Source organism: Danio rerio, chromosome 9 (genome assembly GCF_052040795.2).
Source record: "Danio rerio strain M-AB ecotype USA chromosome 9, GRCz13ab, whole genome shotgun sequence".
Classification (NCBI taxonomy): Eukaryota; Metazoa; Chordata; class Actinopteri; order Cypriniformes; family Danionidae; genus Danio; species Danio rerio.
This window is the reverse complement of record NC_141029.1, coordinates 12889687-12906083: the sequence shown is the minus strand read 5'-3', so window position 1 is coordinate 12906083 and position 16397 is coordinate 12889687. Positions and strand designations below refer to the sequence as shown.

The 16397-nt window shown below is 37.7% G+C and overlaps 1 protein-coding gene across 2 annotated transcripts in view; it reads left to right on the top strand.

The window, feature by feature from the left end:
• The window catches only part of nup35 (nucleoporin 35), a 232768-nt gene that overhangs the window by 57487 nt on the left and 158884 nt on the right, over positions 1-16397 (top strand). The gene's annotated exons all lie outside the window — the stretch shown is intronic.

Here is a 16397-nt window from a genome sequence, read left to right as displayed (position 1 = left end):
GTGTGTTAATCAAATACTATTAAAGTCAAGCAACACGCATACAAATGATACCATAAACATTATTCTTCAAATTAGGAAAAGATAGGTTTGCAAATGGAATAAAAGATATTAGGGTATTCAGAAAGCAAAAATAAAAACAAATAATCAGAAACCATTGCTACTTCACAAGTCATTTTTAGAGCTAGTATTTGAAGATTCTCTAGCGTAATGTCTAAAGTGATGACAAGACAGGTGATTTTGCTCACATTTTAAGATTATAAGGCTGAACGGCATGAAATGCCATCAGTCTACAGACATTTCCCAGTATTTATCTGTTGCAATAGGGATATCACTATAGTTAAGCCTTATGACAATAATTAACCCTTAAAATAATTCATTAACCAAAGCAGCGCAAACACTGTCAGATTTATTGTTGTGTTTGCAATAAGGATAAATGCTAAACATAAATATAAATATTTTAAAAATATTTGAAATAGGTACTATTCTTATAAATATACTGCATAGTTGCAATCTAAACAACTACATTCTCGCATAAAAAAGTCTCAAAAGTACATTGTGTTGTCCAACAGCTTCTATAGTTGTCAAACTGTAGTGAGTTTATTGATCTGCTGTCACTCGATATGGGCGGAGTAATACACAAGAGTGAAGAGGCATGTACGAATTAGTGGTGAGACGTTATTGGCGTTAATGTGCTGCGTTATAGCGAGACTCTTATTGCGTGATAAATAAAATTGTTTTGGGAGCTGGGTCTATTCTACGCAAGCTATGATGACTTTCACCATGGTATTTTAGAGCGGATGTATACCTGACCGGTGAGCCATCTGACAAAAAAGTGTCCATCTGAAACAAATCAGCAGGATGCCTGACTTTAACTGCAGTCTGGCAGTTTCACTCTAACTAAATAAGGAGTAAGGACTGGTGAGAGTGTTATAGAATTTATTAACACACGCCAAATGAAAGGAAAAAAAAAAACTTCCACATTTCGCGATGTGTGTGTGTGTTTGAGTGTGTGCGGTCCTTTACTGACAGCCGCCTGTGTGGATCTTGTCGGAAAATATGATGAAAAGTCCTACATATTGGTAATAGTTTGATTGCAGTGTTTACTTCAGTAATGCCACTAATATATGCATACTCCACATGTCTTCATTCCATTTCTGTTTAGTTCAGTTATGACTTTAGCCGCATTAAGGTAATCAAAAATTGCTGTTTAGACTCTAAATTAGAGTATTGTTTTAATCATATTAAAATCATATTAAAGTATTGTTTAACATTCTCAATGTTCTCTGTGTGTGTAGGTGTGTGTGTAGGCTACGTAAGTCTCTGTATCAGGCAAATTCTGAATTCATAATTTATTCTTTTTAACTCGGATCATATTTGAAAAATGTGTTTATATTTGAGACTTTAGAATTCTTAGTTTATATTTCAGAACTCTGTTTCTACTTTAGAATTGCGATTTAGTTTTTTGAACAATATAAGTTGTATTTTAGAATTTTTTAGTATGCAAATGCTTCTGACTGACTTTTTCAAAGCGCCTGATGTCTAAATAAATCATCTTTCACCTATGAGCAGAGGCTGATTTATCCAATAAGCGAGTTAAGTGGTCGATTAGAGCACCAGGAAAACTGGGGGCCCCCAATAGATCCAATAAATATCTAGAAGTAAAAAATATACCTATTATTATATCTATGATATATATATATATATATATATATATATATATATATATATATATATATATATATAATATCCGGGAGTTTTCTGGGAGACAGAACAAAATGGGAGATGGGTCTGAAATACGGGAATGTTGGCAGGTATGCTAATCATGTAAAATGTAGAGATTGCATTCATTTAAAATGTTGAAAACAAGATTGAGTAATATGAAGAAAAAAAAAACAGCAATAAAAAAATAAAAGCAGAAAGAGTGCATTTCAGGACTTGGGCTCTATATGGCTGGAATTGCTTAGGGCCCCAAAATCACTAAATCTGCCCCTGCCTAGAAGTAACTTTTTTTTTTATCTCAACACTGTCATGTTGCAAGCATATTGTTAATAAAGAACTAATATTAAAGTCAGACATCAACCTGGGTTGTTAAGTTTGACTTGTTATTTGTTAGTTTTATAGTTACTAATAGGCTGTGTCTGTGTAAACAACATTTTTTTTTCATTGTTTTGAAAACAAAGTCCTTTTAAAAAAAGGAGTATTTTGGTATTTTAGAGTACTTAGATGAATTCCATTTTTTTTTATTCAGCTTTGATAAATTTTTTAAAAACGAATCTTGTGTTTTAGACTTCTCGTTTTATATTTTATAATTTTTCATATAATTCAAATATGATATTTCAGAACTTTCAGTTAAAATGTAAATGTTTTATTTCAGAATTATGGTATAATATTTTAGAATTCAAATTTTTTTGGAACTCTACTTGTTTCCAGAATTCATTTTTTTTTTTATATTTTATGATTTAGAGCTACATTGAAATACCATTTGGGAAATTGATTCTGCATTTTTTTTTTTTTTAATGCACAGCTATTCTTTCTTGAATTGATTCTGAGTTTAGTTTTTACCAGCAGATGGAGCTCTATGCTTTACAAACTTCCATTCTCTGCTTGCTTCCAATTCCTTACAAGTACCACTTAAACTAAGCCCGCGCTATATTGGTAAAATAAAAATAGTGTTTCATTTTTATCTTGAGAAGAAATTAATAGTTTTTTCCCCTTAAAACAAGCTAAATTATTTGCCAATGTGGTGAGTAAAATAATCTTGCTTTCACTTTGAAATGTAGATATTTGGACTAGAAACGAGACAAAAATGTTAAGTAAGAAAAACTTTCTTGTTGCATAAACCAAATTCTGTATAAATAATTAAATAAAATAAATCTTTGTTACACCTCAAAACATCATAATTGTTCTGTGCTCAAATTATTTAAATTCTCTTAAAATCTTCAGTCACAGGCCTCACAAGCACATGCAAACCCAACAAATCACATGAGTTCTGTGGCTCCTGATCAACTATATTTCAGACTCAACAACTATCTTTCGATGTGACTATTGTAGATGCGCACATTGCAAGGTTAATGCTGAAACGATAAATTGGGCAGCTCTAACTTGAACATAAACAGTCATTAATACATTTAAGAAAGAATTAAGCAAAATACAAGTTCATAGTAAGCTGCGTTTACATAAATCTCATGACATAAAAGCCAAATTACAGGACTCAGCTGAGTCAAAGCCCCTTTAAGACAAGTCATTTCACTCGGCGGCCATCTTTGAAATGCCTCTCAGGCAGTATGCTCAGGCATTCTGTCTGAAAAGGGAAACATCAAATTCTATAATATCGTTTACCAAGCTTACGATAAAATTTCATATTTGGAATCACCAGTAAAATTAAATAACAACTGTGTCTTTAGTTTTGTTTCTAAACATAGAATCACATAAAATCTGCAGAGACTCATGTCTGATCTAAGCTCCTCCCCCAGAGAATCATCAGTTATTTATGGCTGGCTCCTTTACTAGAAGGCGGGGCTTCATTTTGTCATATTGACCATTACACTTTTCCCCATTCAAAATATGAGTGACATGTCTTGTGTTTTCTATAATATTTGGCTGAACGCATAAGCACTATTCCTCGTGAGCATAGTGGCTATAATGGCTATAAACTTGCATAGATTAGAGCGCCATCTGCTGTTAAAAACCAAGCTCAGAGTCTATTCAAGAGACAATCGCCATGCATTTTGAACATCTCAGAATTGAAAGCTCAAGCAATTTTTAACCACAGCTCTATTTACATTAGCATACCTCGACAATCACAATAGAACAAATGTGCAAATTATTATTACTATTCATATGTAGCAATATTAATATTTTATGTGTGTGTAAACCCACCACTTGCAAACCACTGCAGGAAACCACAGTACCCAAGGCCAAATGTCTACAGACACATTTTGATGATTAGCCTGCAGGTAGTTTTTGGCCATGATGAGAATCCAGCTGGTATGAATGTACATTCTGTGAATAACACAGTGTGAATGCTCGTGGTCTCTGGCTGTGGAAGCTTCAATCAAGGCTGTCTGGGGTCATGCTGTGGATATACTTGCAGAGGTTGGGTTAAGTGATTGTGTTGCAGGCAGAGCCGTGCTGAACTTATTAGCTCTCTGCTTGCTTTCCCTCACTTTGACTACAATCTGCAGCGATTTGTCAGTCACGACAGGATCTAATCTGTAGGGATGGAATGGTCCCAGAAGACTGGTGGGACAATGATTGACTATGTGTATAAATCAGTCTTAAAATGAATAGGGGAAAGGCTACAATGACCAAGGTATCATGAATGCTGTTTGTTAATAATAAGTAATCGGCAGGGTTATTTGTAGTCACACTCTATTTGTGTTACTACTTATGTTTCGTCGTCTTGCTGTTTGTTGACATGGATTCTATGATGTTCCTCTTTTGGTTTTCATAGTTACTCATTTGTTAATTGATCACCTGTTCCTTAGTTTTGCCCTCTGTGAATTTACAGCCCCAGTTTCGATAGGGTAATTGTCTATTACTCTGTTTTTATTCAGATAAAGCAGCATTCTGTAGTTCTTCTTTGGGTTTGAGTTTTGTTTGATTTACTAACTCTTCTCTGCCATCGATGAGAGATCTGCCCTCATTAATTTGGACAACGTTATATATATGTATGTGTATGTGTGTATGTGTATGTGTGTGTGTGTGTGTGTGTGTGTGTGTGTGTGTGCGCACCTCTGGACATTAAAGGGCATCTATAATGAAAATCATCTTTTGTAAGCTGCTTGAACAGAACTGTGTGCAGGTATAGTGTGTTTACAGTCATTTTAGAGTGATATAAAGACAAGTTTCTTTTTAAATTTTCCTGATGTTAAAATAGGACCCAAGGCCCACCATGTTGTGATGTATAGAGTGCTGTTTTCTCCACCCACTGAATTGGCACCATGTTTCTTTAATTATATAATATACACATGTCCACACAACATTTTTTTTGCAAATAAACTTTTATTTATATATATATATATATATATATATATATATATATATATATATATATATATATATATATATATATATATTTACAACTTTTTACAAGTTTTATCAGTTTTCTAAGTTCAGAACATATTTAAACGTGTATTAGCATGTTTATGATAAAGACAGTAAAATTGCTATGCAATTCTTAACCGCTATAACCACTACAGGCAAATGGTGTCAGTAAATGCTAATACGTGTGTGTGTGTGTGTGTGTGTGTGTGTGTGTGTGTGTGTGTGTGTGTGTGTGTGAGACTTATCATTTCAGAATGGCTTGAATAAACTCCACCACATGAATGAGCTGTATTTTAGCTTCACCCGCGGCTGTCTCTATCACTAACTGCTGTTTATCTGGTGTAACCAGATACTTTGGGAACACTTGGGAACATTGGGCAGGGAAAAGCAGCTCATTTGCATTTGGAAAAGCAGCTCATTTGCATTTAAAGCCACAGGCTACAAAAACAGTAGTCACACTATAGTATTGTACTCAGACACCAAAATGTACATAGAGACTATAATTATTTTATATTTTGAGCTAAAACTTTACAGACACTTTCTCGAGACACAAAAGGCTTATCTTACATTTTGTAAAGGGAGTAAAATAGGTGATCTTTAAAAAAGAAATGCATAAACAATAGATAGACAGACAGACAGACAGAAAGCAAGAAAGAAAGAACGAAAGAACTCACCTCAATTCTTGGGGTCACCCAACACTTTTCTAAGGTCTATGCTATAGAAATATTTGCAGCATATTTCTATATTTGCCTGTGTTGTACTGTAAGAATTGTTACTTTTATTCCAAGGAACCAAAAAGAAGAAATATAAACCTTTTATGGAGGCATCAGTATTACAATTAAACATGTGTTTCTTTAACCATGTTAACAACCCACTGAGATCAAGATCTCATTTACAAGGGTGAACTGGAGGTCTGCAGCACACAATATAATAAAATAAATAAATAAATAAAGATACAGTTTGGTTATTAAGTCATACCACAATACAATATGTTAAAAACACATACATTGAGAAATGGACTGTTGTTGTTTGGTATAAAGGATAGAGTGAAATCATTTAATCTGGATGAGCTCAGACATTTTCAGTTCAGACTGAAAAGTATTCCAGGATGAGGGGGTGACATAACTAAAAGCTTACTTCCCTATTTCAGTTTAATCCGAAAAATGATAAATTTCACTTGAATGTAGGGCATAGTAACTTTTTGACCTATGAAGAAGGGAACATATAGGTACTGTATAAAGGCGCCAGACCAAGAAGAGCCTTGTAGATTGGAGTCATCCAGTGTTGTGGCTTCTTACATTCAGAAAAGGCCACTTAGCATTGTCATACAGTTCACAATGATGAGTTACTCTATGACAGCCTGCAACAAATCTCAGAGCGCTATGATTTACAGAATTTAAAAGCTGAAGAAATTTGGTCGAGAACATCACCATAGTCAAGCAATGCTAAAAATGTGGCAGACACTAGGGGCTCTATTTTAACGATCCAGGTGCAAAGGCCAAAGCGAAGGGCGCAGACGCATTAAGAGCATGTCAGAATCCACTTTTGCTATTTTAAAGACGGAAAAATCCTCTTTGCGCCGCAGCGCATGGTCTAACAGGGTTGAGCTTATTCTCTTAATGAGTTATAGGTGTGTTTTGAGAATAAATCAATCAGAGTCTCATCTCCCATTACCTTTAAGAGTCAGTTGTGTCCCTCCATGGCAATAAAAATAATGCATTTTATTTAAAGGCGCCCAGACTCTTAACCTGAAGGGAGGAGGTAATGACAGAATCCTCTGTGGGAATGAAAATGCTATGTGATTTATTTAAAGTGGATCGTGTACCTATGAGTAGAAGTTCAGTTTTGTTGTAATTTAATTTCAGGAAGTTTGAGGTGAACCAGGATTTGATGTCTGCAAAGCAATTAGTAAGGGATGAAGGTGGGAGTTTGTGGTTGGGTTTGGTTGATAGGTGGAGCTGGGTGTCATCTGCGTAGCAATGAAATTGCATTTGGTGTTTGCGGAAATTATAACCAAGTGGAAGAAGATAGATGATAAATAGCAGGGGACCCAAAACTGAACCCTGGGGCACACCGGTTGTAACGGGGACTGATGACGAGGTGAAAGACTTTAATTGAATGAACTGAGTGTGACCTGAGAGGTATGAATAAAAAACCTGCTGAGAGGTGTGTTACCAATGCCAATTGAAGCGAGCCTGTCCAGAAGAATGTTATGTGACATTGTGTCGAAAGCCGCACTTACATCAAGCAGAAGAAGAATGGATAGTGAACCAGAGTCAGCTGCTAGGAGGAGGTCATTAGTGATTTTGAGGAAAGCTGTTTCAGTGCTATGGAGTGGGTGAAAATCATACTGGAATTGTTCGTATAAGTTATTACAGGAAAGATGCGTGTGAAGTTAAGCAGAGAGTTTTTTCAAGAATTTTGGAGATGTATGGTAGGCTGGAAATAGGACGAAAGTTATTTAGGGATAATTGGGATCTAAACCTGTTTTTTTTTTTTTTTAACTGGAGTAACAATACCAGTGGTGAGAGAGGCGTGAATAATGTCAGAGAGGAGACAGGGAAGGGAGTATGGCCTTTACAAGAGTAATAGGTAGGGGGTCTAACATGCAGGTAAATGGTTTGGATTTAAGAATAAGACTATATTTCAGTTACTGAGGGTAGAACAAGTTCTGAGAATGAATCTGAAGGGGTGAATATGACTTGGACAGATGAATTCAAAACAGAAGTGGACAGAATTTGCTGATAAATGTGTTCAATTTTTAAAGAGAAAAAATGAAGCTAAGTTGTTACAGAAATCCCCAGTATAAAGGTTTGGAGGAAGTGAGATGGAGGGTTTTGTTATGTTAGTAAAGAGAGAAAATAGAGCTTTAGAATTTCCTTCATTGGAACTGAATAAACTGGAATAGTATGTGGGTTTAGCCGCTCAAGTACAGTCTTTATAGTGATGAACGTGATTTGCATACATGTCCTTGTGTACAGTGAGATTGGTTTTCCTGTAGAGTCTTTTAAGCTGACGTCCTTTTGATTGTAATTGTCTAAGAGCAGGAGTGAACCAAGGTGCAAACAGAGTAAATGAAACAGTCCTGGTTTTTAGTCGAGCATGATTATTTAGGAGGTTATAAAGGTTATTGTTGTAGTGAGAGAGCAGTTCATCTGGTGTATAGAGAGAGTCAGTACTGGGAAGGCTGTTGATATCAGAAGATAAAGTGTCCAAGTTGATGTCCTTAATTTTTCGGAATGATATTGTGCGTGAAAGGATTACATTTGGAAAGTGGGAGATTAACACTGACTGAAAGTAGCATATGATCAGAGAAAGGGAAGGAGTCAGCTTTACAGTTATCAGGTATAACACCAGAACAGCAGATCAAGTCCAGAATATGACCTTTATCATGTGTGGAAAAGTCTACGTATTGTTGAAGTCCAAAACTATCTAAACAGGAAGTGAAATCTTTGGTGAGAGAGTGTTGTTGTTATTGTCCATATGAATATTAAAATCTCCAAGAAGTATCATGTTGAGCGAGAGTGTAGAAAGATGAGTCATGAATGCTGCGACATCAGCAATAAATTCGCTCTTTGTCTTTGGTGGGTGGTACAAAACAGCAATGATTGTGGGTATCGGTCCAGAAAGCTGACATACAGTTACCTCAAATGATTGACAGGTAGGAACACTTACTGATGCGATCCTCTATTTCTCATGGTGAATTATCGCGAGACCGCCTCCTCTGCCACAGATACGCGGTCGAGAAATATAAACAAACCCCGGTGGAGTAGCATCATTTAGGGAACTAAAGTCATTTGGCTGCTGCCAAGTTTCAGTTAGGCATAAAAAGTCAAACTTACGGTTAGAGAGGAGGTCCTGCACAAGACACCCCTTACTCGAAAGCGAGTGGATGTTAAAAAGACCTAAGTTTACATTAGTGCTGGGTTTGACAGCAGTTTTAGCCGACCTGCTCAGGCGGTTCAACACACTGTGATCAGCACGGCAGCGGATATTCCTCTTTGGACATCGAGAAATTGACCAAAATGACTTTATGGAGTTGGTTTTGTCATATTGAAAGTTTCGACGAGAGCCATGGTGGATGTTTTTCCTTCAAGACAAGTGCAGGATGTCCTGGTGCTGAAGCAGATAAGATGAAGGTGGATTGTGTAAATATTGCCGGAATTCAGAAGTTCGGCTGCAGTATACTGGAGCTGCACTGTCGATGGATGATAGACACACAGGACAGTCCAGGCAAGGACAAACCACACACTGTTAATCCACATAGTTGTCATTCGAGATTGTCATCGCAGGTCTACCCTACAGCTAATTTTGCAGATTTCGCTCAGGTGAAATCTTGAGATATGTAATCTTAAAAGAATATACTTTAAGAAATTGACTTAAGACCAGGCACGTGCACACATAGGGCTCAACCTGTGCAGTGCACATGCCCTTTTTAGTCTTGGATAGAAAGTGCCCTTCCAAAATGATTAAAAGTGCCCCCGCGACGCGGCACACCCTCGGTCCCGCCCTTCAGTAGGCGCGCGACAACACTGCTCTTGAGTACGCGCGCGACAACACTGCTCTTGAGTATGTGCGTGACAACACAGCTGATCAGAACGCTCGCGACAACACCGCTCTTCAGTACGCGCGCAACAACAACCCCCCCACCCCTTCTCACCCCCCGCTCTTCAAAAAATTTATCCTGCACATGCCCTTTGGACGGTCTCTGCACGGGCCTGCTTAAGACAGTTAAAATATATAAAACAACATAAAATAACCGGAGAGCAGTGGCAGCATAGACTCGCCACTGTTCACTCTACCGGAAGCCCGAGTGATTTCAGATTTTAAGATTAATAAAACTGATAGAAACCAGTATATTTATTCTCATGGCGGACTTTGTAAGTGGAGAAACTGAACGCTTTACAATATTAACGAAGTGTGTTCAAAAACTGAGTTATATCAAAATACACATGCTGTGCCCCATATGGCCTAAAACCTGACAGGTGGGCAAATCTAAGCTTGTTTTTAATAAAACAAATATAAATATGCATATAATAAATAATACTGCTAATAATAACATTATACAAAAGCAAATGGTCATGAATAAACTAAAAAAGCCCCCCGAAATGAAGGCATGAAGGCAGTGATTTTTATTTTTACATTGGCTAGAAAATAATAATTTTCGTAACATTTTAATCCCTTAATTAGTTTTCATTTATAAAGATATTTGCGTATTTCAGTGAATCCTGTTTGTATTAAGCAATGTTTAAGCGAGGTGCACAATTAACATGCTCTGCACTAGACCTTCACTAAGCTAGTCTATTGAACAGTGTATTTTACTTCCTGAAAATACCAATGCACCAGCTGTGCACCTTAACACACCTAAAACTAAATTTTGCTAAGAGTGCTTTGAAGGAAAGCTTGTGTTCAAATAAAAAAGCCTAAATACTTATAGTTGGACACTAAATTTATTTGTTCACCTTGGGCAGTGGTTATTAATGGTAGCTACTGCAAAGGGTGGATCGATTTGTAAAAATCTTTCATTTAGATTTATCTACATTTAAAACCAATTTTAGATCCTGGCGACGAAGGATTGTGACCTGAACAATTGAAGGAGAGCCTGCAATAAATCACTGTATCATCGGCATACTAATTATAAAAATTGAAATCTAAGGTAATATCTTTCATTCATAGCATTCCGTTAAAAAAAATAAAATAATAAATCCATTGAACAAATATGCAATTTAAAGAGAAAGTTCAAAATTGAAATATGGTTATTACTGAATCATTTTTAATGAGTTAATCAGTTAACTTAATCAGTAAACATCCCAAACGTATTAAATTCATATATTGTTATGTATATGAAAAAAAAAAAAACTATATTGCATTCACTTCTTTACAGTACTTCTCTTAAACTGTGTATGATTGTATTGGTGAATTACCTGAATGGATGCCGGAGCCATCATTCATCATTCAACCCAAAGCACAGTGACAAGGAAATAACCTTGCACTGGCTAGCTTGAACTACTGTTAAGATCAGAGGTTTATAAGATCGCTGAAAATGAGCCTTCGCGGCTTTGAATAAAATTTTGCAGTAAAACTGTGTCAAAGCACAGTAGCATCTAAGCTTAAATAAAGATATGAATTTTAATCCTTATAGTTGTATGCTTTTTTTGTTTTCCTTCAGCTATAGCAGAATCTTCAAGATTAAACAAGTCTCAGTGTTTTCATGTTTGCAATTACATCCACTGAGGTAAATGTGCAATCTAAACCCAGACACCTGCGTCTGCAAGCTTTCCATCTGCTCTCCAGTCTTCATCACAACAAGACCAAACTGCTGATGGCAACTTTGACAGCGGGCGATGAGGCGTTTTTTTGTGAAAGTAACAGGATTGCTGCTGTTTCAAACACATCAAGCAAAACTGAGATGAAATAATGATGATAAATTAACAAACACTGGTCTTGGGGCTCACGCTGGCGTAATGCACTTTTGGCTGTTTTTCAGGCCTGTGCTATCAGGCTCTTGGACACATGTGGAGCTGTAAATGCAGCAGGCAGATGCCAGGATCAAAGTAGTTGTCACGTCAGTGTTCACTGTCCTACTGAGAGTCATCAGTCCAGTGCTTTAGGCACTTTTGAAGCGGTTTAGAGCAGCCATTTTCAAAACTTTTGATGCCCCCATGCTAAAAATGCAAAAGGCATCTACATAGCTACCTCAAATTATACTGTGAACATAATTTGTATAAATGTATAAAAAAAAAAAAAAACGAAATCTGTAAATTACTGCTGTAGTTTATGATTTATGGTAAAATACAGTAGACAACATATGAAGTGGATCATCACCTTTCATTAAAATTGTATTGAACATCAACCATTCTAGTCCTAAGGCAATTTTGAATAACATTTTTGATTCGCTTCAAATGTTGACTACTGTATAATTTAATATCTAGTAAAATATGATGTACTGAGATCATGACAAAGACCAAAGAAGTTAGTTATTAGATTATAGGTATTAAAATGTATACCAAAAATTGGTTAAATGTTCTGTTTAAACATTAATGTATTTCATTCAACAGAAATTTGAAAAAGAAATATTAAAAAATTCACAGAGGGCTAATAGTTTGTGCCATCTTGTATTTTATACTTATTTTGAACAATTTATTGTCTAAGAGTTTTTTTTAATTATTATTATTATACAAGACAAGTATTAGCCACAATGAGAGTACATAATACAGCGCTCAGCATATATGAGTACACCCCTCACAAATCTCTCTTTTAAATTCATATTTTTAATAGGAAACTGTACAATATTATATTTATGCATATACATTCGATTAGTCAGTACTGAAGCCAAATATGGAGCTTATCTAACAAAATAACTTACAATAACAGTCAAAAAACTAGTACACCCAAATGTACATGTTATAGAAAAATATTAAATACAAATTTAAAAAAAGAGAAAAAAGCAAAGAACTGAAAAATTTTGTTAAAATTTTGTAGGTTGTAATTAGGGACCGAGCACCGAAACGGTGCGTAGGCCCTATTGGAATTGCTCTGTTTATTAGGGACCGAGCACCGAAACGGTGCGTAGGCCCTATTGGAATTGCTCCGTTTATTATTATTATTATTATTATTATTCTTCTCTCCAATGAATCGCGATTTAGAGGGGCTAAACATGCCCGAAAACTCACGCAACTTTGCACACACCTCAGAAGTGGCGAAAATTTACGTTTATTATGGGCTTCAGAAGTGGGCGTGGCAAATTGACTCGACAGCGCCACCTAGAAAAATTAAACGGACGAGCCCCCGATCCACGAATCACGCACATGCACGAAAATTGGCACACACCTCAAACACGCCAAAACATACGAAAAAGTCTCTTGGAGCCATATCTCAAACCCAACAGGAAGTCGGATATTTTTAACTTCCTGCGGCGAAAAAGTGGCATTTTTGCCATTTCCAGGCGTTGTATTTTGACGAACTCCTCTTAGGGATTTTATCCGATCGACACCAAAATTGGGTTTTGTCATCTAAAGGCCTTGGCGATGTTAAATTGCGAAGCTTTTGATTTTTCGTCGATGGGCGTGTCCGTGGCGGCCTCGCAAACTTTGACGATTCGCCACAAAACAGGAAGTCGTTTTAACTGAGGCATGCATTATCCGATCTGCTTCAAATTTCACACGCTTGATAAGAGTCCAGACCTGAACACGTTTACATGCCAATATCCAGATACAGTTATAGCGCCACCTGCTGGCCACAGGAAATGACATGTTTTACAGGGTAACAAACTCCTCCCACAAATTTTATCGTATCAGCACCAAAATTGGGTTGTGTTATCTGAAAACTCTAGCGATGATATATTGTGAAGATCTAGAGTTTTCGGAGAGGGGCGTGTCCGTGGGGGCATGACAAACCTCAACGCTTCGCCATGGAACAGGAAGTCCTTATAACTCAACCACACAATGTCCGATCTGCCTGAAACTTCACATGGTTGATTAAAGTCCTCTCCTGAACACATCCACATAACAATATTGAAGTGGGCGTGGCAAATAGACTCGACAGCGCCACCTACAAAAATTTAACGGACGAGCCCCTGATATACGAATCACGCACATGCACGAAAATTGGCACACACCTCAAACATGCCAAAACATACGAAAAAGTCTCTTGGAGCCATATCTCAAACTTAACATGAAGTCGGATATTTTTGACTTCCTGCTGTAAAAAAGTGGCTATTTGCCATTTCCAGGTGTTGTATTTTAACGAACTCCTCCTAGGGATTTGATCCAATCAACACCAAAATTGGGTTTTGTCATCTAAAGGCCTTGGCGATGTTAAATTGCGAAGCTTTAGAGTTTTTGTCGATGGGCGTGTCCGTTGCAGCCTCGCAAACTTTGACAATTCGCCACAAAACAGGAAGTCATTATAACTCAGGCATGCATTATCAGATCTGCCTCAAAAATCATACGTTTTTTGACATAAACCTGACATGAACACGTTAACATGCCAATATCCAGTTACAGTTATAGCGCCACCTGCTGGCCACAGGAAATGACATTATTTACAGAGTAATAAACTCCTTCACCAAATTTTATCGTATTAGCACCAAAATTGGGTGGTGTCATCTGAAAGCTCTAGCGATGATATATTGTAAAGATCTAGAGTTTTTGCAGAGGGGCGTGTCCGTGGTGGCATGACAAACCTCAACGCTTCGCCATGGAACAGGAAGTCCTTATAACTCAACCACACAATGTCCGATCTGCCTGAAACTTCACATGGTTGATAAGATTCCTCTCCTGAACACATCCACATAACAATATTGAGACAGTCATAGCGCCACATGCTGGCAGAAGGCAGTTTGGCTTAAAACTCAGCCACACAATGTCTGATCTACCTGAAACTTCACATGGTTGATTAAAATCCTCTCCTGAAGACATCAACATAACAATATTGAGTCACAGTCATAGCGCCACCTGCTGGCAGAAGGAAGTTTGGCTTATAACTCAGCCAAACAACGACCGATCTGCCTGAAAATTCGCATGGTTGATAAGACTCTTCTACTGAAGGCATGTACATAACAATCTTGAGTCACAGTTATACCGCCACTTCCTGACCGGAGGAAGTTCGGCATAAATCTGTGATTTTCTCTGGTTCTTTATATATATCGGCTTAAATTAATATTGTTCGCTGTTCTCTGTCATCCTGAGGCCACCGGGCGGCGGTGAGCCCGGGTGCGAGGTCCCTATCATCGCTGCTTGCAGCTTTAATTAGGGACCGAGCACCGAACGGTGCAAGGCCCTATTGGAATTGCTCCGTTTATTATTATTCTTCTTCTTCCGCGGAATGAATCGCGGTTTTGAGGGGCTAAACATGCTCGAAAACTCACGCAACTTTGCACACGCCTCAGAAGTGGCGAAAATTTACGTTTGTTATAGGCTTCAGAAGTGGGCGTGGCAAAATGACTCGACAGCGCCACCTAGAAAAATTAAACGGACGAGCCCCCGATCTACGAATCACGCACATGCATAAAAATTGGCACACACCTCAAACATGCCAAAACATACGAAAAAGTCTCTTGGAGCCATATCTCAAACCCAACAGGAAGTCGGATATTTTTAACTTCCTGCGACGAAAAAGTGGCGTTTTTGCCATTTCCAGGCGTTGTATTTTAACGAACTCCTCCTAGGGATTTTATCCGATCGACACCAAAATTGGGTTTTGTCATCTAAAGGCCTTGGCGATGTTAAATTGCGAAGCTTTAGAGTTTTCATCGATGGGCGTGTCCGTGGCGGCCTCGCAAACTTTGACGATTCGCCACAAAACAGGAAGTCGTTATAACTCAGGCATGCATTATCCGATCTGCCTCGAAATTCACACGCTTGATAAGCGTCCTGACCTGAACACGTTTACATGCCAATATCTAGATACAGTTACAGCGCCACCTGCTGGCCACAGGAAATGACATGATTTACGGAGTTATAAACTCCTCCCACAAATTTTATCGTATCAGCACCAAAATTGGGGGGTGTCATCTGAAAGCTCTACCGATGATATATTGTGAAGATCTAGAGTTTTCGCAGAGGGGCGTGTCCGTGGCGGTATGACAAACCTCAACGCTTCGCCATGGAACAGGAAGTCCTTATAACTCAACCACAAAATGTCCGATCTGCCTGAAACTTTACATGGTTGATAAACGTCATCTCTTGAACACATCCACATAACAATATTGAAGTGGGCGTGGCAAAATGACTCGACAGCGCCACCTAGAAGAATTAAACGGACGAGCCCCCGATCTACGAATCACGCACATGCACAAAAATTGGCACACACCTCAAACACGCCAAAACATACGAAAAAGTCTCTTGGAGCCATATCTCAAATCCAACAGGAAGTCGGATATTTTTAACTTCCTGTGGCGAAAAAGTGGCACTTTTGCCATTTTCAGGCGTTGTATTTTAACAAACTCCTCCTAGGGATTTTATCTGATCAACACCAAAATTGGGTTTTGTCATCTTAAAGCCTTGGTGATGTGAAATTGCGAAGCTTTAGAGTTTTCATCGATGGGCGTGTCCGTGGCGGCCTCGCAAACTTTAATGATTTGCCACAAAACAGGAAGTCTTTATAACTCTGGCATGCAATATTCGATCTGCCTCAAAATTCACACATTTAATAACAGTCCTGACCTGAACAGGTTTACGTGCTGATATCCAGATACAGTTATAGCGCCACATGCTGGCCACAGGAAATGACATGTTTGACACTGTAACAAACTCCTCCCACAAACTTTCCCGTATCAGCACTAAAATAGAGTGGTGTCATCTGAAAGCTCTAGCGATGATATATTTTAAAGATCTAGAGTTTTTGCAGAG